The 24,317-nt window shown below is 45.0% G+C and overlaps 1 long non-coding RNA gene across 1 annotated transcript; it reads right to left on the reverse strand.

Moving 5' to 3' along the window:
* Positions 1–1,467: 1,467 nt before the first annotated feature.
* On the reverse strand, positions 1,468–23,701 carry LOC117520720. Its single transcript, XR_004563743.1, has 3 exons — positions 23,681–23,701; positions 22,057–22,063; positions 1,468–1,551 (listed from the first exon to the last, which is right to left on the reverse strand). It is a non-coding gene; the product is annotated as an uncharacterized LOC117520720 (long non-coding RNA).
* Between the last annotated feature and the right edge of the window lie 616 nt (positions 23,702–24,317).

The following is a 24,317-nucleotide window of genomic DNA, read 5'->3' on the forward strand; positions in this document are numbered from 1 at the left end:
AGACAAAGCACTCCCCACGGACCAGCCTCCTCTGTCTGAATGTGGCCCTGCTCGTGTCCCTAGCACCATCAGCAGGGGGAGCTGTAGCCACATGGAGCGCTGTGGCTGTGGAGCGTGGGGAAGACGGCTCCCTTTCGGACCCGGGAGGAAGAGGGACGGCTTGTGCCTGACCACACCCTTCGCCTTGCTCCCGTCGGCGTTCTTCTAACCGGTTGTCCAACCGTATAACCAAATCGATAAGCTCAGCCAAATCCCGCGGTTCCAGCTTAGCCACCAGGTGCTCCTTCAGGACCGACGACAGTCCGTTTATGAAGGCGGCACGGAGCGGAAGTCGACTGCATATTCGGCTGCGCTCCGACGCCCCTGTCTCGTTGACAGCAGCACGGTAGACGCGGTTTCGCCTCTGTTAGGGTGATCAAAAACGGTCCTGAGCTCCCTCACAAACCCAGTATAAGTGGTAAGGAGCCGTGAACCTTGCTCCCAAAGCGCTGTAGCCCAAGCGCGTGCCTCACGCCGAAGCAAATTAATCACGCAAGCCACCTTGCTGGAGTCAGACGCGTACATCATGGGACGTTGTGCAAAGACGAGTGAACACTGCATAAGAAAGTCCGCGCACGTCTCCACACAACCTCCGTACGGCTCTGGGGGGCTTATGTATGCTTCAGGGGATGGTGGAGGGGGTCGTTGAATGACCAGTGGAATGTCTGTATTCGGCACCGGGTCGGCAGGAGGAGGAGCTGCAGCAGCGCCCTGAGCGCGCGCTTCCATCTGCGCGGTGAGAGCCTCCATCCTGCGATTAAGGATGACGTTTTGCTCGGTCATCAGGTCCATCCGAGCGGTAAAGGCGGTGAGGATATGCTGCAACTCACCAATCACGCCTCCAGCCGATGCCTGTGCACCCTGCTCTTCCATTGGCTGTCCAACAGATGGTTGACGCCCCTCGGGATCCATGACATTGGCCGAGATATCCTGTTGGGGAAAGTGTAGTGACACGGACCCACAACAGAAGACGTCTGTCCTGAGAAGAGCCGGAACCACACGATTTCCGCCGCCACCGAACCTGGTGAATACTGGAGCCGCCAAGTCCCGAATTCCCAGGTGATCACTGTCCCCGACTGTCGGATCTGGTACTGCTTGATGACATCATTGCATACCCTCCATAGACAAAACTTGTGGGGTGACATCAAAAATGCTGTTTCTGAGGCAAAACCAATAAATGCAGAGGAATTGTGGAAGGCGGTCCAATAGTTCTGGGCTGGAACACCTGTTCACAGTTACCAAAAAGTTGGTTGACTCCATGCAATGATATGAAGCAGTTCTCAGAAACAGCGGTTAGACAACTAAATATTAGTTCAGTGATTTCCAGGAAACATAAATCAAGCATTTTTCAGTTTATACAGTAAATGTTTGAGTCTGTAAAGAAAAATGCAGACATTATTTTTGTGAACAGCCTAATATTTCTTTTTCCTTCACTTTCTGTAAAGTAATAACAAATTTGATAACTTTTTCTTCGTGCTTTGATTTGGAATAGAATATGCAGTGTTCACAATGCTAAAAAATAGCTGTTTTAATCATTTTGAGCTTTACTCACATTTTTAAGCACACTGCTATTATTCTTAACACAACTGTATAATCAACATTTAGACAACAGGTAGAAACTACCAATAACAATTGCATTGCACTGTGTGCCACTTCGTGCCAAATGGAAGATTGGGCTCTGAGCAAAAGCCTCCTTTAGATCCTCCTCTGCAACATGAAACCCATGAAAAGTCACACTCTTCAACAGAAGAGATTTAAGATGTGAATAGAGACACTTTAGCTTTTTGGAAAAGTGGGGAAAATGTGGCAGTAGTGTTTCTCCACATAATCATGATGAAAAAGCAGTCATGCAGTGGTAATTAAACGTTCTCAGGTGTATGTGGCAATAATCAGTTATAATCACATGTAAGAAGACATTCTAAAATATTAGTTAATACAAATTTTGCTTAATATTTTAAAAACATTTGGTCCAATTTCCTCAATTTTGAAATCAGGACAGAAATTGGGGCCAGAAATCAGCAATGGTAGACCGTCCTTAACCGTGCATCACTCTCAGTTGCAGTCAAACTGCAGCAGCTATATGTGTGTACACACACACAAAGAGACTGACAGAAGACACTCAAATATAGATTTGTTTCATGCACACCCACATCCCACCGGTCTTCCCGTGAAGAGTATCCAGATAATTCTGTCAGCTCTGCCAGTGGTTCAAAGCACCTATGTGGGTCAGAGCATGCATGAGGATGGAAGGGGGCTCCGTGACAACTTGCCTTCCAGTGACGGCAGACCCAGTGACGGGCGATTGCCAAATACTTGCATAAACACCATCACTTTACTTCCTCCGTGATACGGCCTCTGAAAACAAACACGTGGAGGAAATGATCTACTTCATTCAGAGCTCGCAAACTAGGCCAATAGTGTGAAGCAGCATGGTGGAAATCAATTTCAGCACAGACACTCTGATTTTAGTCCATTTTTAGGCCAACTGACCAGAGACCATGACACTGCTGCTTCAACTTTACTTTTGTATTTTTTGGGGGATGTGACTCCGTGACTGGAACGAATGGCCCATGTTTCTGAACTTGATTTCCCAAGTGTATTGCTGTGCTGAGATTTTCTCCATGAACAGAGTTAAGTCCTTCACGGGGCATTGGAAAGACTTGAATATTTCCCTCCATGCAACTTGACCACTGGTCTTTTGTAGCAGGACACCTGTGCACCCTACTTGAGACTGTTGTGTCCACAGTCATAGTTGCCCTGTATACACCAAGAAACTTGTTATCCATCATGGTGAAGATCTTCCACAATGGGTTAAAACCATCTGTCTGAAGGGTTTGTGCCTGTGCTTGGCAAAGGGTGTTACACAGATCAGAGCTTCAAAATAAGAATGGCACTAAATAGAGTGCCGACCCCATGCTTTGATAGCATGCCTTAGCTACTGAACCTTCCTTTGGCACTTAACATTAACCATAAACATTTTCTGACTAGAATTTTTATTTTCTGTTTTAAAAATTATGCATTATACGAGCATATATAATACCTAAAATCGTATACCTAAGATTGTTTCAAACTGAAATGATGAAAATTGGCACTTTAATAAATGTGCAATTAATTAGAAAAAAGTTTAAACGTTTTTCATACATAAGTGTAAACTCGTTCACACATTGTAGATAAGGAGATGCTTTTTCTGTCTTCTATGGAAGGTCCTGGTTTCGCATCCCACTTGGACTTTTCGGTGTTCATGTTCTCCCTCTGTTTGCGTGGGTTCCCTCCAGGTGCTCCTGCTTCCTCCCACTTCCAAACTCATGCACGTGAGGTAAGTGGTGACTCTAAATTGGCTGACGGTGTGAGCAAGCGTGTGAATGTATTTGGTTGTCTCTATGTGTCAGACCTGCGATGGACTGGTGGCCTGTACAGGGTGTACATGTCCTCTCAACAAATGAACACTGGGTAATGACTAGGGATGAGTATTGACAAGATTTTATTGATATCGATTCCCCTTATCGATCCAATTACTTATCGATTCCCTTATTGATACCTCCTGTGAATTTTCTGTGTACTAAAAGTAGGATTTACAGGTTTTCTATGTCAACAACATTTTATTGAGTCTTAAAGTAAATAAATATGAAATTGTTCACTGGATCCTTGATCTCTGGACATAAATGGGTGATTCTTTAACTACGGGCACTATTGGCCTTGTAAATGTAATTTCCACCACACCATTGCCTTACAATATAAAGCGCCTTGGGGCAACTGTTTGTTGTGATTTGGCGCTATATACATGTGCTCTGATGTCACTGTTTATCTCCATAGAAACTACCCAAACAATCTTTCATACAAACTGTTTAAAGGGACATTGCAGTGTTGTAGTGGAAATTACGGCAATAGTGTGGGACAATTACATTTTGTTAAAAAAAAATCACAACAGTTGTATGACACTGAATACCCCAATTATGTTTTGATTATTTTACTGATATTGTATTCAGAGATATTTTAAAACATTAGAAAAAATGTTTCTTTACCATTCATTTTTATCATTGAAGATCAAAAGTCTGGGTGTGGGACAAGCACAAAACGGCAATATTTGCATATAATGATGCTGAAAAAAGGTGAAAAAGTCATCATAGACTACTAGAACAAATTTCTTAACACACTTTCATTGTAAAGATAACTATAAAAGTGTGAAATTTCCCCTTTTTTCTGTTTCTCATACAATAGGATCAAAGGACATAAGTGCCCGTAGTCTAAGAATCACCCAAATAGAAATAAGCAAAATCTTTAGTTTTTGTCAAAAGTATTTCCTTTCAGACATTAATGGCATGAAAGTCACTCCATACGTCTGAGGTGAACTCAGACGGCTGCTGGAGTCTGCCTCACAATCTTGAGCTGCTGCACGTCAGCGCAGGACGTCTCATTTTGGGAGGGAAAAAAACATTTTGGTCGATTGGACTTTGTATTACAATGTTTGGAAATAGGTGTCATTTGATTTAAACAGACATTCGCTTTGAAGTTATTAATTTCAAGCGGACTCGATCTTTCTAACTTGACTTAGTAGAGAGCAGTGCAGTGTTTGGAGCAACGGAACGGAGGAGGATTCTTTCTCACAACATGACAGGAGTCCCAGTCAGTCACTTTAATCTGCAAAAAGTGACTCACGATTGACATTTTTTAATGGCTTTGAGACGGGTTAAGAAGCGGAGATGCCGCTTCTGAAGAGGAGCAAAGCAAAGAACCAACAAAGCAGTGGATCGGAGCACTGCTTCACTGTTTCAACGTTCAAAGCAGAGTCACGCTGCAGAAACGGTTGATTACAGACCTGCTACAGGGTCTGTAATCAACGTAGAGAAATGATCCTTTTCCCAACAAACACCCTCAAAAACAACAGCCGCTCTGAAGGACCAATAAGGGAATCATTAAGCAAAAAGGCTGTTGATGTCAGTTGATCCAATCATTTCTTCACGATACCCAAAAAGAACCGGTTCTCAATACCCAACCCTAATAATGACTGTTTGCAGACTTTCATGAGAGTAGTCAGCAGATGGAGATATGCTCTGGAAAGAAGTGGAATGAAAATCAGTTAGATCATGTGTGAGAGAGGGAGGATGGTGGAATAGTCAATCAATCAATCAATTTTATTTATATAGAAGGTATAACTGAGATGCAAGCCTAGATTGTTTTGGTGAAAGAAAACCCTCCTCTATACCACTTCATCATGAAGCTGTATAACTGGTGATACATCATGCAAAACATGCACTCTGCACAATTTTTCCAGTCACAGCCACAGAAGCCTATAACGTCTTCTGGGTTGTCTGGGTGTCTTGGTGGCTTTCCTCACTCTTTTCCTTCTTGCACAGTCACAGTTTTTGAGAACTGTCTACTCCACACAGATTTAGCAAAGAGTGACACACTGTATTTCTTCATAACTGATGTAAATAAAGTCTAAGACATATTTAGTGACTTGGAAATGTTCATGTATCCATCCCCTGAAGAAAATGGCCAATAAAACGTATTTACTTATTAACTTATTTACAGGTATTATACCAAAGTGGCCCATTGCTTATGCAACCATCTTGGCTTGTATATTTTTAATTAATTTATATCAAGTTGTAGAGATTTGCTTTGAGTTTGAGTTTAAGGATGATCATTTTAGATTTTTTTTATATCAATCAATCAATCAATTTTATTTATATAGCGCCAAATCACAACAAACAGTTGCCCCAAGGCACTTCATATTGTAAGGCAAGGCCATACAATAATTACGTAAAAACCCCAACGGTCAAAACGACCCCCTGTGAGCAAGCACTTTGCGACAGTGGGAAGGAAAAACTCCCTTTTAACAGGAAGAAACCTCCAGCAGAACCAGGCTCAGGGAGGGGCAGTCTTCTGCTGGGACTGGTTGGGGCTGAGGGAGAGAACCAGGAAAAAGACATGCTGTGGAGGGGAGCAGAGATCAATCACTAATGATTAAATGCAGAGTGGTGCATACAGAGCAAAAAGAGAAAGAAACACTCAGTGCATCATGGGAACCCCCCAGCAGTCTGAGTCTATAGCAGCATAACTAAGGGATGGTTCAGGGTCACCTGATTCAGCCCTAACTATAAGCTTTAGCAAAAAGGAAAGTTTTAAGCCTAATCTTAAAAGTAGAGAGGGTGTCTGTCTCCCTGTTCTGAATTGGGAGCTGGTTCCACAGGAGAGGAGCCTGAAAGCTGAAGGCTCTGCCTCCCATTCTACTCTTACAAACCCTAGGAACTACAAGTAAGCCTGCAGTCTGAGAGCGAAGCGCTCTATTGGGGTGATATGGTACTATGAGGTCCCTAAGATAAGATGGGACCTGATTATTCAAAACCTTATAAGTAAGAAGAAGAATTTTAAATTCTATTCTAGAATTAACAGGAAGCCAGTGAAGAGAAGCCAATATGGGTGAGATATGCTCTCTCCTTCTAGTCCCCGCTAGTACTCTAGCTGCAGCATTTTGAATTAACTGAAGGCTTTTCAGGGAACTTTTAGGACAACCTGATAATAATGAATTACAATAGTCCAGCCTAGAGGAAATAAATGCATGAATTAGTTTTTCAGCATCACTCTGAGACAAGACCTTTCTAATTTTAGAGATATTGCGTAAATGCAAAAAAGCAGTCCTACATATTTGTTTAATATGTGCTTTGAATGACATATCCTGATCAAAAATGACTCCAAGGTTTCTCACAGTATTACTAGAGGTCAGGGTAATGCCATCCAGAGTAAGGATCTGGTTAGACACCATGTTTCTAAGATTTGTGGGGCCAAGTACAATAACTTCAGTTTTATCTGAGTTTAAAAGCAGGAAATTAGAGGTCATCCATGTCTTTATGTCTGTAAGACAATCCTGCAGTTTAGCTAATTGGTGTGTGTCCTCTGGCTTCATGGATAGATAAAGCTGGGTATCATCTGTGTAACAATGAAAATTTAAGCAATGCTGTCTAATAATACTGCCTAAGGGAAGCATGTATAAAGTGAATAAAATTGGTCCTAGCACAGAACCTTGTGGAACTCCATAATTAACCTTAGTCTGTGAAGAAGATTCCCCATTTACATGAACAAATTGTAATCTATTAGATAAATATGATTCAAACCACCGCAGCGCAGTGCCTTTAATACCTATGGCATGCTCTAATCTCTGTAATAAAATTTTATGGTCAACAGTATCAAAAGCAGCACTGAGGTCTAACAGAACAAGCACAGAGATGAGTCCACTGTCTGAGGCCATAAGAAGATCATTTGTAACCTGTGGGGTCTAATAGACATGTTGATGGTTTGGATGAAGTAACTAATGAAAATAACTCAGACAGAACAATCTGAGAGAAAGAGTCTAGCCAAATACCGGCATCACTGAAAGCAGCCAAAGATAACGATACGTCTTTGGGATGGTTATGAGTAATTTTTTCTCTAATAGTTAAAATTGTATTAGCAAAGAAAGTCATGAAGTCATTACTAGTTAAAGTTAAAGGAATACTCGGCTCAATAGAGCTCTGACTCTTTGTCAGCCTGGCTACAGTGCTGAAAAGAAACCTGGGGTTGTTCTTATTTTCTTCAATTAGTGATGAGTAGTAAGATGCCCTAGCTTTACGGAGGGCTTTTTTATAGAGCAACAGACTCTATTTCCAGGCTAAGTGAAGATCTTCTAAATTAGTGAGACGCCATTTCCTCTCCAACTTACGGGTTATCTGCTTTAAGCTGCGAGTTTGTGAGTTATACCACGGAGTCAGGCACTTCTGATTTAAAGCTCTCTTTTTCAGAGGAGCTACAGCATCCAAAGTTGTCTTCAATGAGGATGTAAAACTATTGACGAGATACTCTATCTCACAGAGCTTAGGTAGCTACTCTGCACTGTGTTAGTATATGGCATTAGAGAACATAAAGAAGGAATCATATCCTTAAACCTAGTTACAGCGCTTTCTGAAAGACTTCTAGTGTAATGAAACTTATTCCCCACTGCTGGGTAGTCCATCAGAGTAAATGTAAATGTTATTAAGAAATGATCAGACAGAAGGGAGTTTTCAGGGAATACTGTTAAGTCTTCAATTTCCATACCATAAGTCAGAACAAGATCTAAGATATGATTAAAGTGGTGGGTGGACTCATTTACATTTTGAGCAAAGCCAATTGAGTCTAATAATAGATTAAATGCAGTGTTAAGGCTGTCATTCTCAGCATCTGTGTGGATGTTAAAATCGCCCACTATAATTATCTTATCTGAGCTACGCACTAAGTCAGACAAAAGGTCTGAAAATTCACAGAGAAACTCACAGTAGCGACCAGGTGGACGATAGATAATAACAAATAAAACTGTTTTTTGGGACTTCCAATTTGGATGGACAAGACTAAGAGTCAAGCTTTCAAATGAATTAAAGCTCTGTCTGGGTTTTTGATTAATTAATAAGCTGGAATGGAAGATTGCTGCTAATCCTCCGCCTCGGCCCGTGCTACGAGCATTCTGGCAGTTAGTGTGACTCGGGGGTGTTGACTCATTTAAACTAACATATTCATCCTGCTGTAACCAGGTTTCTGTAAGGCAGAATAAATCAATATGTTGATCAATTATTATATCATTTACTAACAGGGACTTAGAAGAGAGAGACCTAATGTTTAATAGACCACATTTAACTGTTTTAGTCTGTGGTGCAGTTGAAGGTGCTATATTATTTTTTCTTTTTGAATTTTTATGCTTAAATAGATTTTTGCTGGTTATTGGTGGTCTGGGAGCAGGCACCGTCTCTATAGGGATGGGGTAATGAGGGGATGGCAGGGGGAGAGAAGCTGCAGAGAGGTGTGTAAGACTACAACTCTGCTTCCTGGTCCCAACCCTGGATAGTCACGGTTTGGAGGATTTAAGAAAATTGGCCAGATTTCTAGAAATGAGAGCTGCTCCATCCAAAGTGGGATGGATGCCGTCTCTCCTAACAAGACCAGGTTTTCCCCAGAAGCTTTGCCAATTATCTATGAAGCCCACCTCATTTTTTGGACACCACTCAGACAGCCAGCAATTCAAGGAGAACATGCGGCTAAACATGTCACTCCCGGTCCGATTGGGGAGGGGCCCAGAGAAGACTACAAAGTCCGACATTGTTTTTGCAAAGTTACACACCGATTCAATGTTAATTTTAGTGACCTCCGATTGGCGTAACCGGGTGTCATTACTGCCGACGTGAATTACAATCTTACCAAATTTACGCTTTAAGATTGTAATTCACGTCGGCAGTAATGACACCCGGTTACGCCAACAGTTAAATGTGGTCTATTAAACATTAGGTCTCTCTCTTCTAAGTCCGTGTTAGTAAATTATATAATAATTGATCAACATACTGATTTATTCTGCCTTACAGAAACCTGGTTACAGCAGGATGAATATGTTAGTTTAAATGAGTCAACACCTCCGAGTCACACTAACTGCCAGAATGCTCGTAGCACGGGCCGAGGCGGAGGATTAGCAGCAATCTGTTGTGAAGGTGTCGTAGCACGGACCCACAACAGGGGGCGCAAATGAACAGACAATGAGTAAGCCAAAAAGTAACAATTTAATGTTGTGATAATACACAACTAAATTCACAGAATTTGCAATTAACACCAGGTGTGGGCAGGCTCGAAGATAGAAGACCCCCGACGAGAGAGAAGCCGCGTCCCACACGGCTTCCACCACCAACGTCCTGAAGAACACCGGAGCCGCCAAGTCCCGAGTCCCCAGGTGGCCTCTGTCTTCGGCTGTCGACCCTGGTACTGCTGGCAGAAAGCAGAGATAAGATGTATGAGTGTGAGTCCGCACACTCAGTAATCCACAGTCCAAACACAGTTAGGAGGGAGCACCTCCACCTCCAATCACACACACTCGTGCAGCTCCTGGTCAACCACTTATCTGGGTTGGGGTGTGAGGCAAAGCCGTCGCTGTCACACCAAACGCCAATCCTCCAGATAAGGCAACACTCCAGGAAAACGGCTGCAATAGAAGTTCAGGTTATTACACACAAAGTGTCTGTCAGCAGAGAAATTACCTTTCCAATGGTAGTCAATTTCTCGGCGGGGAGGTGGAGTTGCAGTCCGGCTTATGTACTGGTGTAGATGAGTGACAGCTGGTGCGATGAGTGACAGCTGTCACTTCCTCTGGGTCTGGCGCCCTCTCGTGCTTGGAGCCCGCACTCCAAGCAGGACGCCCTCTGGTGGTGGTGGGCCAGCAGTACCTCCTCTTCAGCGGCCCACATAACACAATCTTCCATTCCAGCTTATTATTTAATCAAAAACCCAGACAGAGCTTTAATTCATTTGAAAGCTTGACTCTTAGTCTTGTCCATCCAAATTGGAAGTCCCAAAAACCAGTTTTATTTGTTATTATCTATCGTCCACCTGGTCGTTACTGTGAGTTTCTCTGTGAATTTTCAGACCTTTTGTCTGACTTAGTGCTTAGCTCAGATAAGATAATTATAGTGGGTGATTTTAACATCCACACAGATGCTGAGAATGACAGCCTCAACACTGCATTTAATCTATTATTAGACTCAATTGGCTTTGCTCAAAATGTAAATGAGTCCACCCACCACTTTAATCATATCTTAGATCTTGTTCTGACTTATGGTATGGAAATTGAAGACTTAACAGTATTCCCTGAAAACTCCCTTCTGTCTGATCATTTCTTAATAACATTTACATTTACTCTGATGGACTACCCAGCAGTGGGGAATAAGTTTCATTACACTAGAAGTCTTTCAGAAAGCGCTGTAACTAGGTTTAAGGATATGATTCCTTCTTTATGTTCTCTAATGCCATATACCAACACAGTGCAGAGTAGCTACCTAAACTCTGTGAGATAGAGTATCTCGTCAATAGTTTTACATCCTCATTGAAGACAACTTTGGATGCTGTAGCTCCTCTGAAAAAGAGAGTTTTAAATCAGAAGTGCCTGACTCCGTGGTATAACTCACAAACTCGCAGCTTAAAGCAGATAACCCACAAGTTGGAGAGGAAATGGCGTCTCACTAATTTAGAAGATCTTCACTTAGCCTGGAAAAAGAGTCTGTTGCTCTATAAAAAAGCCCTCCGTAAAGCTAGGACATCTTACTACTCATCACTAATTGAAGAAAATAAGAACAACCCCAGGTTTCTTTTCAGCACTGCAGCCAGGCTGACAAAGAGTCAGAGCTCTATTGAGCCGAGTATTCCTTTAACTTTAACTAGTAATGACTTCATGACTTTCTTTGCTAATAAAATTTTAACTATTAGAGAAAAAATTACTCATAACCATCCCAAAGACATATCGTTATCTTTGGCTGCTTTCAGTGATGCCGGTATTTGGTTAGACTCTTTCGCTCCGATTGTTCTGTCTGAGTTATTTTCATTAGTTACTTCATCCAAACCATCAACATGTCTAATAGACCCCATTCCTACCAGGCTGCTCAAGGAAGCCCTACCATTATTTAATGCTTCGATCTTAAATATGATCAATCTGTCTTTATTAGCTGGCTATGTACCACAGGCTTTTAAGGTGGCAGTAATTAAACCATTACTTAAAAAGCCATCACTTGACCCAGCTATCTTAGCTAATTATAGGCCAATCTCCAACCTTCCTTTTCTCTCAAGTATTCTTGAAAGGGTAGTTGTAAAACAGCTAACTGATCATCTGCAGAGGAATGGTCTATTTGAAGAGTTTCAGTCAGGTTTTAGAATTCATCATAGTACAGAAACAGCATTAGTGAAGGTTACAAATGATCTTCTTATGGCCTCAGACAGTGGACTCATCTCTGTGCTTGTTCTGTTAGACCTCAGTGCTGCTTTTGATACTGTTGACCATAAAATTTTATTACAGAGATTAGAGCATGCCATAGGTATTAAAGGCACTGCGCTGCGGTGGTTTGAATCATATTTATCTAATAGATTACAATTTGTTCATGTAAATGGGGAATCTTCTTCACAGACTAAGGTTAATTATGGAGCTCCACAAGGTTCTGTGCTAGGACTAATTTTATTCACTTTATACATGCTTCCCTTAGGCAGTATTATTAGACGGCATTGCTTAAATTTTCATTGTTACGCAGATGATACTCAGCTTTATCTATCCATGAAGCCAGAGGACACACACCAATTAGCTAAACTGCAGGATTGTCTTACAGACATAAAGACATGGATGACCTCTAATTTCCTGCTTTTAAACTCAGATAAAACTGAAGTTATTGTACTTGGCCCCACAAATCTTATAAACATGGTGTCTAACCAGATCCTTACTCTGGATGGCATTACCCTGACCTCTAGTAATACTGTGAGAAATCTTGGAGTCATTTTTGATCAGGATATGTCATTCAAAGCACATATTAAACAAATATGTAGGACTGCTTTTTTGCATTTACGCAATATTTCTAAAATTAGAAAGGTCTTGTCTCAGAGTGATGCTGAAAAACTAATTCATGCATTTATTTCCTCTAGGCTGGACTATTGTAATTCATTATTATCAGGTTGTCCTAAAAGTTCCCTGAAAAGCCTTCAGTTAATTCAAAATGCTGCAGCTAGAGTACTAGCGGGGACTAGAACGAGAGAGCATATCTCACCCATATTGGCCTCTCTTCATTGGCTTCCTGTTAATTCTAGAATAGAATTTAAAATTCTTCTTCTTACTTATAAGGTTTTGAATAATCAGGTCCCATCTTATCTTAGGGACCTCATAGTACCATATCACCCCCAATAGAGCGCTTCGCTCTAAGACTGCAGGCTTACTTGTAGTTCCTAAGGTTTGTAAGAGTAGAATGGGAGGCAGAGCCTTCAGCTTTCAGGCTCCTCTCCTGTGGAACCAGCTCCCAATTCAGATCAGGGAGACAGACACCCTCTCTACTTTTAAGATTAGGCTTAAACTTTCCTTTTTGCTAAAGCTTATAGTTAGGGCTGAATCAGGTGACCCTGAACCATCCCTTAGTTATGCTGCTATAGACTTAGACTGCTGGGGGGTTCCCATGATGCACTGAGTGTTTCTTTCTCTTTTTGCTCTGTATGCACCACTCTGCATTTAATCATTAGTGATTGATCTCTGCTCCCCTCCACAGCATGTCTTTTTCCTGGTTCTCTCCCTCAGCCCCAACCAGTCCCAGCAGAAGACTGCCCCTCCCTGAGCCTGGTTCTGCTGGAGGTTTCTTCCTGTTAAAAGGGAGTTTTTCCTTCCCACTGTCGCCAAGTGCTTGCTCACAGGGGGTCGTTTTGACCATTGGGGTTTTTACGTAATTATTGTATGGCCTTGCCTTACAATATAAAGCGCCTTGGGGCAACTGTTTGTTGTGATTTGGCGCTATATAAATAAAATTGATTGATTGATTGATATAAAAAAAATCTAAAATGATCATCCTTAAACTCAAACTCAAAGCAAATCTCTACAACTTGATATAAATTAATTAAAAATATAAAAGCCAAGATGGTTGCATAAGCAATGGGCCACTTTGGTATAATACCTGTAAATAAGTTAATAAGTAAATACGTTTTATTGGCCATTTTCTTCAGGGGATGGATACATGAACATTTCCAAGTCACTAAATATGTCTTAGACTTTATTTACATCAGTTATGAAGAAATACAAACTGTGTCACTCTTTGCTAAGGAGAAAAGGGAGGCCAAGGAGGAGGGTCGCAGTAAAGGAGAACATGCAAGTGGGTGGTGTGACAGAAGAAGATGCAGACAGATGATCCCCTTGATGAAGATGAAGAAGTACTAGTAGTAGTAGTATTTTTCTGTCTGTCTTTAATGACTATGATTGTGTTGGACCATTACACCCTCGTTAAGTTTGCTTTTGGTCCCCTGTTTAATATTTCATTTTATTATTGGTTTCCTTTCATTCATTCTTTCGTTCTTTCTTTTGAATACTGTCAAAAAAGTAAATAAATAATTAGTAATGTTGTCCATGACAATTTCCCAAGTACGTTGCAGCTCTACTGTTGGAATGTTAATTAATATGAACCCTTGAACCTGAGAGAAAAACAGCCAAAAATATATCTGTCAATCCGAAAGTAAAGGTAGACTGTTAGTGGAGCAGCCACAGTTGACAGGTTGTCATGATTAGAACATGAACAAACAAAACATCTTCTGTCACAAGTGGTGCACTGCTGCCATGCCAAGCAAAGCTTTACTCCAAATCTGTCAAAGATTTCCACAGAGTGGAGACGCCACACCTGTTATTACCTAGACAAACACATCAGTCGAATTACAAATGTTATTTTCATGAAAAGCGATTAATCAACACTGACAAAAGCATAGCAAATTCAAGAATTCAGTGGGGGTGGTTTCAGAAGTGAGCACATCAGCCCTCGCTGTCATTGATGGAGACTCTTCAGGATGTCTTAGTCCTCTGTGGGAGCCCAATTTATTTTGTGAAATAATTGAAAAGGCCTTCTCCTAACTTTTGTGTCAAATGGGGCCCTTTCATTTTGTGTTCCATCCATCCATTTTCTATGGCTGCTTTCATCCATTTAAGAGTCACGGGGGATTGGAGCCTATCCCAGCAGTCATAGTGCGTGAGGTGAGGTCTACCCTGGACAGGACACCAGTCTGTCGCAGGGCCTCATACAGGCAAACAAACACATTCTCCACACAGAAAGACCACAGGTGGGACTCAATCCCATGACCTTCTTGCTGTGCGGCAGCAGAGCTAACCACTAAGCCACCGTGCTGTCATTTTGTGTTCCAATGAAGCAATAATCAAATTCAACTGCACTTTAAGACCCTTCTGTTTCAAAATAATTGATGGGGAAAAACAATCTCCCGAGTGTCCTCAGTTCTGCATGTAAATCTCCCGATCTGAATAAAATTAGCTTGACAACTAAGCCGTGTTCATCAAGACCCTTTGTGAGAATACCTGCCACATTTCCTTGTTTAATAAAGGTGGACGCAGCAATAAATTAAGGCGAATAAATAAAACCAAGATGTTCTTATCTCCCGAGACCTTGGCTTAGTAAATGCTCTCAAATGAAGTTATAAATACCAATTTAACAATAAAAAGGTAATTAAATCCCATTTTGTAAATGAAAAGGTTATAAATCATACAGTTGTGAAAAGTGTGATGACACGGACCCACAACAGGGGGCGTAAATGAATGGTCAATGGAAATACGAAGTAACAATTTAATGTTGTGAAAAGTGCACAACAGATACAGATACAATTCAATACTACAGTCAGTTATGAAGTTGGTGTCGTGTGGGCAGGCTCGAGCACAGGAGACGCCCGTTCAGAGAAGAGTCGGGACCCACACGATTTCCACCGCCAATGGATCTGGAACACCCTGGAGCCGCCAAGTCCTGAGTCCCCAGGTGGCCACCGTCTCCAGCTGTCAGATCGGGTACTGCTGGCAGGAAACAGAAACAGTTAATAGTGGGTGTGTGTGTGTACACACCCAGTAAAACAGTCAGCAGGTAATTCCTTGTGGAGAAAACACCACCTCCTGATCTCACTACTTCCTTGAGTTATACGTGCAGACTCCACTCAACGAGTGTAAGACTGTAGAGCGGGAACGCCAACTCTTACCAACTCCCTCCAACTCGGCAGACAGTGGATAGAGCTGCAAACTCAAAAGCACAGTTCAACAGCTACCAGCTCAGATGCAAAATACGTCACAATTTAGCTTAGCTGAATTACACACAACGGCTGAGTGTCTACCTGAACGGTTTGACAATTTCTCGGCAAAGATGTGGTGTCTTCTCCAGGCTTTTATGGGTGAGGTGTGATGAGGTGATAAGTGACAGCTGTCAACTCAAGTTCCTGGCGGTGGCTGCGCCCTCTGGTGCCTGAAGCCCACCTTCAGGCAGGGCGCCCTCTGGCGTTGGGCCAGCAGTACCTCCTCTTCGGGCGGCCCACACAACACATACAGCAGATAGAACAGTAAGGGATTTCAATTATGGAGCAACACTGTAGCTGTCAGTCACTGGTTTTGTGCCTGGCGCCCGACCAGGCTTGTCGGGATGTCGTTGGTAGAAATCGGCCAGGAGGGCCGGGTCCAGGATGAAGCTCCGCTTAACCCAGGAGCGTTCCTCAGGTCCGTACCCCTCCCAGTCCACCAGATACTGGAATCCCCGGCCCCGTCGACGAACGTCCAGGAGCCTGCGGACGGTCCACGCAGGCTCTCCATCGATGATTCGGGCAGGAGGTGGCACTGGTCCGGGAGTGCAGAGGGTGGAGGTGTGACAAGGCTTAATCCGGGACACGTGGAAGACTGGATGTATCCGCAGTGAAGCTGGCAGCCTCAGCTTCACTGCGGCTGGACTGAGGACTTTGGTAATCATGAATGGTCCGATGTATCTGTCCTTCAGTTTTTGTGATTCGACCTGCAGAGGGATGTCCTTAGTTGACAGCCATACCTCCTGCCCGGGCTGGTATGCAGAACCCGGGATACGCCGGCGGTCTGCATGGTCCTTAGCCCTCGTCCGGGCTTTCAGAAGGGCAGAGCGGGCCGTGCGCCACACCCGACGGCACCTTCTGAGGTGGGCCTGGACTGAAGGGACCTCGACCTCTCCCTCTATGGCTGGGAACAACGGGGGCTGATACCCCAAACATGCCTCGAAGGGGGAGAGGCTGGTCGCCGAGGAGATCTGACTGTTATGGGCGTACTCAATCCAGGCCAGATGTTGACTCCAAGCCATCGGGTGCGCGGCAGTTACACACCGCAGGGCCTGCTCCAGATCTTGATTCGCCTGCTCTGCCTGTCCATTAGTCTGAGGGTGGTACCCGGACGAGAGGCTCACGGTGGCCCCCAGTTCCCTACAGAAACTCCTCCAGACTTGCGAGGAGAACTGGGGACCACGATCCGAGACTATGTTCGTGGGGATAACATGCAGACGCACGACGTGGTGGACCAGGAGGTCTGCAGTCTCCTGGGCCGTCGGGATCTTCGGGAGGGCCACGAAGTGGGCCGCCTTGGAGAACCGGTCCACTATCATCAGGATGGTTGTCATTCCCTGGGACGCAGGGAGACCCGTGACGAAGTCCAGGCCTATGTGGGACCAGGGGCGACGAGGCACTGGCAGCGGCTGGAGGAGTCCTTGGGCCTTCCTGTGTTCAGCCTTGCCCCTGGCGCAGGTGGTGCAGGCCTGGACGTACTCCCGGACGTCGGTTTCCAGTGACGCCCACCAGAAGCACTGCCGGACCACTGCCACGGTTCTTCGCACCCCTGGATGGCAGGAGAGCTTGGAACTGTGACAGAAGTCCAAGACCGCAGCCCTGGCTTTTGGTGGGATGTATAGTCTGTTCTTAGGTCCATCTCCGGGGTCCGGGTGTCGTGTCAGGTCCACGCGGACGGTCTTCTCCACGTCCCAGGTGAGGGTTGCGACGACAGTGGACTCGGGGATTATGGTGTCCGGTGGATCCAACAGCTCTGGCTTGACTTCCTCTTCATGCACCCGGGACAGTGCATCGGACCGTTGGTTTTTGGTCCCGGGGCGATACGTGATCTGGAAGTCAAACCGACCGAAGAACAGTGACCAACGGGCTTGCCTGGGGTTCAGACGCTTAGCGGTCTGGATGTATTCCAGGTTCCGATGGTCCGTGAAAACCATGAAGGGACCGTGGCTCCCTCCAGAAGGTGTCTCCACTCCTCAAGAGCCTCTTTCATCGCCAGAAGTTCCCAATTGCCAACGTCATAGTTCCTTTCAGCCGGGGTCAACCTGTGGGAGTATTCGGCACAAGGATCCAGAACCTTATCGGACTCCCCACTCTGGGACAGCACGGCTCCTATCCCTGAGTCAGAGGCATCCACTTCGACTATAAACTGGCGATCGGGGTCAGGCTGCACCAGAACTGGTGCAGTCGAGAACCGACGTTTCAACTCCTTAAACGCGGCTTCGCACCAATCCGACCAGGTGAAAGGGACTTTAGTGGAGGTCAGGGCTATCAGGGGGCTATCAACCTGACTGTAGCCCTTAATGAACCTCCGATAGAAATTTGCAAAACCGAGGAACTGTTGCAGTTTCCTACAGCTTGTTGGTTGGGGCCAATCTCTCACCGCCGCAACCTTGGCCGGATCAGGGGCGACGGAGTTGGAGGAGATAATGAACCCCAGGAAGGACAAAGAAGTACAGTGGAACTCACAATTCTCACCCTTCACAAACAGCCGGTTCTCCAACAACCGCTGCAGGACCTGATGTACATGCTTAACATGGGTCTCAGGATCCGGGGAGAAAATGAGGATATCGTCCAGGTATACGAAGACGAACCGATGCAGGAAGTCCCACAAGACATCATTAACCAAAGCTTGGAACGTCGCGGGCGCATTGGTGAGGCCGAACGGCATGACCAGGTACTCAAAATGACCTAACGGGGTGTTAAATGCCGTCTTCCACTCGTCTCCCTTCCGGATCCGAACCAGGTGATACGTATTCCTGAGATCCAGTTTTGTGAAGATTTGGGCTCCATGCAAGGGCATGAACACTGAATCTAGCAGAGGTAACGGGTATCGGTTGCGAACCGTGATCTTGTTCAGCCCTCTGTAATTAATGCATGGACGGAGTCCGCCATCCTTCTTGCCCACAAAAAAGAAACCAGCCCCCATCGGGGATGTGGAGTTCCGGATCAACCCGGCAGCTAGGGAGTCCCGGATGTAGGTCTCCATTGATTCGCGTTCCGGACGTGAGAGGTTGTACAACCTGCTGGACGGGTACTCAGTGCTCGGTACCAAATCAATGGCACAATCGTACGGACGGTGCGGGGGCAGCGTGAGCGCCAGATCCTTGCTGAAGACGTCAGCAAGATCATGGTACTCAGCTGGCACCGTCGCGAGATTGGGGGGGACTTGAACCTCCTCCTTAGCTATTACACTGGGTGGAACCGAGGATCCTAAACACTCCCAGTGGCATGTTTCGCTCCACTGCATCACAACCCCAGACGGCCAATCAATCCGGGGATTGTGCTTTAACATCCAAGGATAACCCAAAATCACCCGGGAGGTAGACGGTGTTACAAAAAACACAATCTTCTCCTTGTGATTCCCAGACATGACCAATGTCACTGGCTGTGTCTGGTGTGTGATTAATGGGAGAAGGGTGCCATCTAGTGCCCGTACCGACAAAGGTGACGGTAAGGCCACTAGAGGGAGCCCAACCTCCCTTGCCCATCTTCTATCCAGCAGATTCCCCTCCGACCCCGTGTCCACCAGTGCTGGGGCGTGAAGAGTGAGATCCCCACTCAGGATCACCACTGCGATGCATGCGGATTTTCGGGGTTGCCCCTCGTGACTGTTATGGCCCACCCTTAGCCCAGTCTCTAAGGGCGGGCGTTGTAGTTTAACCGCTTGGGGCAATTCTTCTGTATGTGCTCACTCGAGCCACAGAAAAAGCATTCCCCGCGGTCCAGCCTCCGTTGTCTATTCTCTGATTTTACTTTAGCCCTGCTCGTGTCCATAGCTTCATCAGCAGGGGGAGCTGTTGCTACACAGAGCTCTCTGGCAGTGGAGCGGGGGGACGGCGGCACCCTTTTGGACCCGGAAGGGAGAGGGACGACTCATGCCCGGCCACGCCCTTCGCCTCACTCCCGACGATGTTCGCGGTTCATCCTTCACCAGCAGATGCTCCTTCAGGACCGGAGACAGTCTGTTTACGAAGTCGGCGCGGAGTGCAACATTATTCCAGCCGGACGTCGCAGCCGCGATGCGGAAGTCGACTGCATATTCGGCTGCACTCCGATGCCCCTGTCTCATCGACAGCAGCACGTTCTAAGCGGTCTCGCCTCTATCGGGGTGATCAAACACCTGTTTGAACTCCTGCACAAACCCAGTATATGTCGTTAGGAGCCGTGAATTCTGCTCCCAGAGCACCGTAGCCCAGGCGCGTGCCTCTCCTCGAAACAAATTTATAACATAAGCCACCCGGCTGGCATCCGACGCGTACATAACAGGACGCTGTGAAAAGACGAGCGAACACTGCATTAAAAAGTCAGCGCACGTCTTGACACAGCCTCCGTACGGCTCCGGGGGGCTTATGTATGCTTCAGGGGATGGGGGGGGGGGAGTTCGTTGAACAACCACTGGAATATCTGTATCTGGCACTCGGGCAGCAGGAGGAGGTGCCGCAGCAGCGCCCTGCGCGTGCGCTTCCACCTGAGCAGTGAGAGCCTCCATCCTCCGATTGAGTATAACGTTCTGCTCAGTTACCAAGTCCAACCGAGCAGTGAAGGCGGTTAAGATTTGCTGCAGCTCACCTAATACGCCTCCTGCTGGCCCCTGTGCACCCTGTGTTTCCATTGGTGGTTCACCTGATGGTTGACGCCCCTCGGGATCCATGACATTGGCCGAGAAATCCTGTTGTGAAAAGTGTGATGACACGGACCCACAACAGGGGGCGTAAATTAATGGTCAATGGAAATACGAAGTAACAATTTAATGTTGTGAAATGTGCACAACGGATACAGATACAATTCAATACTACAGTCAATTATGAAGTTGGTGTCGTGTGGGCAGGCTCGAGGATAGGAGACGCCCATCCAGAAAAGAGTCGGGACCCACACGATTTCCACCGCCAACGGATCTGGAACACCCCGGAGCCGCCAAGTCCTGAGTCCCCAGGTGGCTCAGATGCAAAATACGTCACAATTTAGCTTAGCTGAATTACACACAACGGCTGAGTGTCTACCTGAACGGTTTGACGATTTCTCGGCAAAGATGTGGTGTCTTCTCCAGGCTTTTATGGGTGAGGTGTGATGAGGTGATAAGTGACAGCTGTCAACTCAAGTTCCTGGCGGTGGCTGCGCCCTCTGGTGCCTGAAGCCCGCCTTCAGGCAGGGCGCCCTCTGGCGTTGGGCCAGCAGTACCTCCTCTTCGGGCGGCCCACACAACACATACAGCAGATAGAACAGTAAGGGATTTCAATTATGGAGCAACACTGTAGCTGTCAGACACTGGTTTTGTTTTCATTTGCGCAATCTTCACAAGTTGATGAAGAATCTTGAGGAGAACGTCATTTATGCACCAATGAGGGCAGTGTGAAAGAAGATGACTCTCTCTACTATTTGGATTCACAGGACATATGTAATAAGCATGTTATAGATTTATTTCTGCATATTCATCTTAATTTTCTGTGTGATTACATTCGCACCAAGCTAAAAGAGAGATAGATTAAGATGGCTTGAGCATAGCACAGAAGAGCAGGGTATATCAGGAAAAGGATGCTGCGGATGGAGCTGCCAGGCAAGAGGAGAAGAGGAAAGCCAAAGGGGAATCATGAATGTGGTGAGGGAGGACATGCAGGTGATTGGTGTGACGCTGGAAGAGCCAGAGAGCAGGGTGAGATGGAGATGGATGATTTGTGGTGGTGACCTTCATATATGCACAATTTTGACAACTGTTCATCAATAAAACAGATCAAATTTGTCACGTTGAATCTTGATCATGTCCTGTACACTCACAAGACTTCTGTATGACCACATCATGACTATATTCTAACCTGAAAGATGATTCATCATGACTGAACCACCATGATTCTATGATTAGGGGAAGTGATGGTCGAGTGGTTAAAGCGTTGGGCTTGAGACCAGAGGATACTCGGTTCAAATCCCAGCCTGACCGGAAAATCGCTAAGGGCCCTTGGGCAAGGTCCTTAATCCCCTAGTTGCTCCCGGTGTGTAGTGAACACTTTGCATGGCAGCAGCCTGACATCAAGGTGAATGACGTGTAACGCGCTTTGAGCGTCTGATGCAGATGGAAAAGCGCTATATATACTCAACAAAAATATAAACGCAACACTTTTGGTTTTGCTCCCATTTTGTATGAGATGAACGCAAAGATCTAAAACTTTTTCCACATACACAATATCACCATTTCCCTCAAATATTGTTCACAAACCAGTCTAAATCTGTGATAGTGAGCACTTCTCCTTTGCTGAGATAATTCATCCCACCTCACAGGTGTGCCATATCAAGATGCTGATTAGACACCATGATTAGTGCACAGGTGTGCCTTAGACTGTCCACAATAAAAGGCCACTCTGAAAGGTGCAGTTTTGTTTTATTGGGGGGGGGATACCAGTCAGTATCTGGTGTGACCACCATTTGCCTCATGCAGTGCAACACATCTCCTTCACATAGAGTTGATCAGGTTGTCAATTGTGGCCTGTGGAATGTTGGTCCACTCCTCTTCAATGGCTGTGCAAAGTTGCGACGACGAACTGGAGTCAGGTCGAGACCCCGATGAGGACGACGAGCATGCAGATGAGCTTCCCTGAGACGGTTTCTGACAGTTTGTGCAGAAATTCTTTGGTTATGCAAACCGATTGTTTCAGCAGCTGTCTGAGTGGCTGGTCTCAGACGATCTTGGAGGTGAACATGCTGGATGTGGAGGTCCTGGGCTGGTGTGGTTACACGTGGTCTGCGGTTGTGAGGCTGGTTGGATGTACTGCCAAATTCTCTGAAACGCCTTTGGAGACGGCTTATGGTAGAGAAATGAACATTCAATACACGAGCAACAGCTCTGGTTGACATTCCTGCTGTCAGCATGCCAATTGCACGCTCCCTCAAATCTTGCGACATCTGTGGCATTGTGCTGTGTGATAAAACTGCACCTTTCAGAGTGGCCTTTTATTGTGGACAGTCTAAGGCACACCTGTGCACTAATCATGGTGTCTAATCAGCATCTTGATATGGCACAGCTGTGAGGTGGGATGGATTACCTCAGCAAAGGAGAAGTGCTCACTATCACAGATTTAGACTGGTTTGTGAACAATATTTGAGGGAAATGGTGATATTGTGTATGTGGAAAAAGTTTTAGATCTTTGAGTTCATCTCATACCAAATGGGAGCAAAACCAAAAGTGTTGCGTTTATATTTTTGTTGAGTGTAGTAAATGCAGACAACTTATTTCTAGGAGACTGGTGCAGAACATTTACCAACACAGACATGAGAGCCATAGTAAAGGGATAGCAAATAATCTCTGTGCATTCTCTCCGTGCTACCAGACGGGGCAAAAAGGAAAAAAGCCCCTGCTCAAAATATGTCTCGAGCTACAGCTTGAGCCCTTTGAGAAATTACAGCATCAGACCACTGGGGCTCACACAGGGAGCCAAGTAAACATAACGCAGTAGAATAAGCAAACTAGACAAAGGGCTTCCACCCACGACAAGGCCACACACACACACACACACACACAGCGATGCAGTTACACAAAAATACTCAGAAGAATAACAGAGAAAACAACTAAAAAAGATTTCAAATCAATATCCCTTATTTATTTTTGAAACTGTTTGTTGTTGGCGTCATCATGGGATTATTTGTAACAGTAATAACTCTCAGAGGATGCAGCCTGGGGAGCGTGCGCACCTGCTGTCTGGTCTGAACACACCTGGGAAGTAAAAATAAGTGTGGGTGGGTTGCGTTGTTGTGTGTGTAATTGAGTGGATATGTGCGTCTTTGTTTGCAAGTACAGACTTGTTTTAAACAGAAGTGCTGTGTGTAAATGCACGGGTGTCCATCCCATGTGGAATTGTACCCAGTCTGCTCTGTATTTTGGTTAGAGGCCTGTTTCCTTCACCTTTAGTTGTTATGGAAACAAGAGGCTGCTGGAGAAGCACTAGCATGGGTGAGCTAAGCAGAATGCTAACCATGCAGGTCCAAATATCTTCTCTCCTGGACGACCTGCTGTACTTATGCGCTTTCATATTAAATGGACTCCTTCCACTTGTATGAACACAAAAGTTGTTAGAAAATCTGTAGGATGTCCAGCTCAGTCTTCTTCTCAAGAAGGTCACTGGTGGTGCTTCATCAGAGCTATTTAGCAGCACAGTCCGTAGCAGTAATAATGTCCCTACTTAGTCAGAGTGCTCTTTATCAAAACTAACATAGCAAAATAGCATTAAAAGCAGATATACTGTATGTGCACAGTGATTGATTATTTAATGGAGATTAACTGACTCACTTCTCAGCAGGCTACATGATAGCTCACAGAGAATTGATTAATGATACATGAAGACATTTTATTTGTACAATCTGGTGTTAAAACTGACTGCATATTACAGCAAACCCCTTGCCAAGTAGTCTATACTTTGTTAGGGTACAATATATCAAACATGGTGGTGACTATTGGCAATTCGCCCTATTGACGTATCCCATAATTCCTTGCGCGCCAGAGTCAAACAGTCAAACAACATATAGAGAATCCACATGATGACAATTGTAAATGAATATTATACTACAAAAATGTAATGTTTTTATGTTTTTCGTCACGTTAATAAGAGACTGCTGCATGATACCCTGAAAACTTGCTAAAACAATTATAACAAATAATCTGTGTCTGCTACTTTAATCTGCGTGGAATT

This window comes from Thalassophryne amazonica, chromosome 1 (assembly GCF_902500255.1).
Source record: "Thalassophryne amazonica chromosome 1, fThaAma1.1, whole genome shotgun sequence".
Classification (NCBI taxonomy): Eukaryota; Metazoa; Chordata; class Actinopteri; order Batrachoidiformes; family Batrachoididae; genus Thalassophryne; species Thalassophryne amazonica.